This window comes from Magallana gigas, chromosome 4 (genome assembly GCF_963853765.1).
Source record: "Magallana gigas chromosome 4, xbMagGiga1.1, whole genome shotgun sequence".
NCBI classification, from domain to species: Eukaryota; Metazoa; Mollusca; class Bivalvia; order Ostreida; family Ostreidae; genus Magallana; species Magallana gigas.
The window spans coordinates 43289737-43293848 of NC_088856.1; the positions used below are offsets into that span (position 1 = coordinate 43289737).

General features: G+C 32.8%; 1 long non-coding RNA gene across 1 annotated transcript; it reads right to left on the reverse strand.

Annotated features, from left to right (window-relative positions):
• Positions 1-1283: 1283 nt before the first annotated feature.
• LOC109617578 (uncharacterized) lies at positions 1284-3441 on the reverse strand. Its single transcript, XR_010713250.1, has 2 exons — positions 3404-3441; positions 1284-3112 (listed from the first exon to the last, which is right to left on the reverse strand). It is a non-coding gene; the product is annotated as an uncharacterized lncRNA (long non-coding RNA).
• Positions 3442-4112: the final 671 nt, after the last annotated feature.

Sequence of the window (4112 nt, forward strand, 5' to 3'; positions counted from 1 at the left end):
CAATATCCAGCTCCTTTTTGTCCCAGCCGCAGGTACTGATAAGCTGCTACCTTGGATGTGGCCGTAAATTACGACCACAATAACATTTTAAAAGCAGAATTCCATGAGTGGTATTTTACCAAATTTGTGAAATGAATGAAAATTAGAATTATTTTTGGAATTGAACTAAGCATAAATTTAATGATTAGATTTGAACAGAGAATCAACCCAAATGTTGTAAAATAAAATGTTACTTTATTCAATATATACATAATATGAAAATTAAATATGCGGTTTTTTTTTCTTTATTTCGTACAATGAATATATGTTTTACATCATTTAAACTTTTAAGTCCATTTTCTGTCTTTATTCGTTAAAGATATGAATTCGTTGGGGAGAGCAACCCACGGAAATTGAGACACCATAGATTCTAATGATTCCAAAATATGCATTTCTGATTAACTGGTCCTTACTGAGTGAACAGTCCGATACAAAGAAGCAAGACAAATGATACAAAAAAAAAGATACTGAATGAATAACGTTAATATTAATGTGAATTGCCTCTGTTTACATGTACCTGATGTGTGATTACAAGGCCTTAGGCGCGTTTTATTAACAGAATTTTTTTATTTACATGCTCTAATTTGTAATGCGTGTCTCTGTTTGAAGCAGGAGTATAACGTCCCATATTGCTTGTACCCACATTGATTTAGTATGCTTTATGCTTAAACTTTTCAGTCTATTATCCATTCACTTTGCAATTGAGTGTTTATCAGTTGTATTTTACTTACAAATGTTTCCTCATGTGTAAGCCATCTGTTCACGTGCACTTGGATCCCGAAACGTTCGTTCTGTAGTTAATATGAGGTATGTGCCATGTGTACTGAGTGTTAAATAATCAGAAAGACTGGTATCAATTACAACTGTACTTGAAAAAAGTATTTGAAAATAGTTCTTGTATTGATATTTTTATGTAAATACCAATTGTTGTTTCTTGGCTACAGATAGTTTTATTGCTTTTTATTTGGAAATTGAAGTAGGCCGACTAGATTTGAATACGCACAATTAATGTCGAACTTTATGTGGAATGCATGTACGTATATAACTATAGTTTCCTTTGGTTTTACATAAACTTTGTATATTAATAAGTGTTAATGGTTTTCATGTGATAAGTCATTTAATTTCAAATTATCACAATAAAAAGAATGATATATCGATAATTATTTACTTTCAGACTTCCTGTTCCTGATTTAAAAAATTAACACTTTTAACTTAATTTGCTAAAAAAAAAGAAAGAAATCGCGAAGTGTAGAAGAGACATTTATTAAAATTCTAGCAAAACACCGCAATCAGACGTTTACGAAAAACGGGGATATTTACAGTGCATTTGCATACAGCTCTCTGGTACATTGTAGGTTCCTGTTTTACCTTTTCTTACTTTTCAGTTGCCTAGTTTTTCAAATACAGTATCACCTTTATTTTTCCTGTGTGCAGTAACCCAACCCACAACCTTCCTGCACTATCTATACTCAATCCGCAAGGTGCGACCAAACCATGATTGTTGAATACTCTCATAAACTGTCCGGTCTGATCTAACATGTGCAAACAGTCGTTGCTGTAATCTGTCACAATGATTTGATTCAGCGAGTCTGTTACTATGCACTGAGGATCAAACGATCTCTTTCTCGTTCCGCCTTCGTAACGAAATCGAACACGTCCTGATCTGTCCACAGAGATCACGCTTCGAGCATTTAAGTCTGAGACGCATACATCTCCGTATGAGTTTTCTGTCAAATATACAGAATAACTTCCTTCTGCAAAAACAGGCTTTTCGTCATCAGTGTTTTCAATTTCCTGAGAAATTTCCTCTCCTTGGTAACGATGAATTTTATTCTTTAAACCTCGAGAAATACTAACAAGGACATCACCTGCTTTGGTGGCGTATAAATTGCATGGATGCCAACCTGAAGGTGTGGTTAATAATGACTCTGTCTTTCCTTCTCTTACTATGTTTACCGTCCTATTTCTGTAATCACTATATATGAGATCCCCCTGGGTTGTTACTGATATATCGTTAGTAAATCGCAGACAAGTTGTGATAACTGTTTCTTTGACAGTTTTGTGTACATCTAGACGAGTTATCGCTTTGTTATTACCACTGACCCAAGCTTCATTTTCTTCTACACACGCAACTCTATGTAACGGTTTACACCGAGTAGATATTGAAACGATCAGTTTTGACTTTTTCAAGGTCTGTTGCAATTTTGTTGATAATTCATCATCTATTACTGCAGGTTCTGATGTTTGAGACATTGTTGCCCTCAGATGACCTATTTTAATATTGAGTTCATTCCCTTCAAGAACGTCTGCTACCAGAGAAGGATATTCCATATCAGCATTAAAAGGGACATATGCATGTTCATATTCCTCATTTTTCGAGATGTAATTAAGTGTATTTGTTGCTTCGTTAGATTTAAGAATTTCTTTGTTTTCTTCAACTGTTTTTATCATGTCTGGAATAATTTCTTCTATTTTTTTCTTGTGAGCTGTTAAAGTAGATAAGCTTTCCTCCTTCATTTTGATGATGTAAGAGTCAACTTTATCAAAGATGTCCTCTACTTCCTTAAGCCAAAGATTTCTTAAGCGTTTTCTCACCTGTTCTAGCTTTGCATATTCAGTTGTCAATATGATTATCCTGTTCTCGATATCAAGAACTTCCTTCTGACTATTTGGAATGAGTTTATTTTGAATTTCTTCTGTTTCGTTTTGAATTCTGAATTTTACTTCTTCAACAATTTTACTAATTACTTTAACATTGTGGTTTTTATGAGTGTCGATACAACACTTGATGCAGACTTGAGTTTGACATTGTTGACACACTGCCTCGCATCTGTGGCTGAGATGAATTAAGCAGAAAGGATACACTAAATGTACCTCTCTGTTCTTGAAAGAAACAATATAATGCGAAGCTGACTGGAACATTGCGATGTGAACACTTACGCAGTCGACACAAAGATTAACTTGACAGTCATTACAGTATTGAGTGGTAGAATTTTCACAAAGGCTGCAGTTGATGATGTCCTGTGCTGAGAATATAGAAGAGACCACCTTTTTCCGCTATAAACATGCCAATCTGTAACACGAAATTTAGTGATATTAATTTATTTTAAGATACCGTGCTGAGTCTACTTATATTTACTAATACAAGTTCTTTTATCTTGTACGACAAAAATATTATATTTAGTCTTTACGAACAATACAAAAGTGTATATTTAATAATAAGGTTTAGCTTTTTGGCTGAAAACGAAGCATACTAAGTTGATAACAAAGCATTCTAAATTAATGACACAGAACATTTATTGCATTGCTTTGCAAAATAAATTAACTTTGCAACGCTCTGTAATTTTTTTTGAAATCAACTGACCTGAATGTGCTGTAAGTACACTACATAATAGATATGTCATATATGATTATAGCAAATGAAAACTATTTCCGTTTTAAAATTCGAGTTTGTGACAATTACCAAGCGGAAATTTGCCTCATAACTCTACGATTTATACACTTTGACAAGGAAGAAGTCAGCGAGTGCCGCCATCCAATATATAAATTATTGACAAGATTTTTTAAAGATAAAATATGAAATGAAATGCACCACACATTACAGAGATTTGAGGGTTTTTACCAAAATATCCTATCCGACATATACCATTTTTTAACATCCTACAGACAATCAAGTTGAAGCGCGGATTATTATCATACTTCAATCATTATTTTTGCAGAATGATATTTACTTATTCACTTCACATTATCAATGTTGATTATTTTGACAAAAAAATGCTAAATATACCTAATGCATGTACAACAAATGTTCTCGTACTGCAGTATGAATTTATTTAATAACACCATTTTTGTTATATACTAGGTCATATTCATATATTAAAATTATATATTCGCCTACATGAACTATTTAAAGCATATACATGTGTTTCCTTTTTTTTAATTTGTGTGTACATGTATCCTTTAAGCATTCATATGTGTGATATGTGATTTTCAAGCAGGAAATACTTCAAAATCAAAAATGGGTTATGGATATATTTAATATCCCCAAAAAACAAAATGAATTTGATTTACCT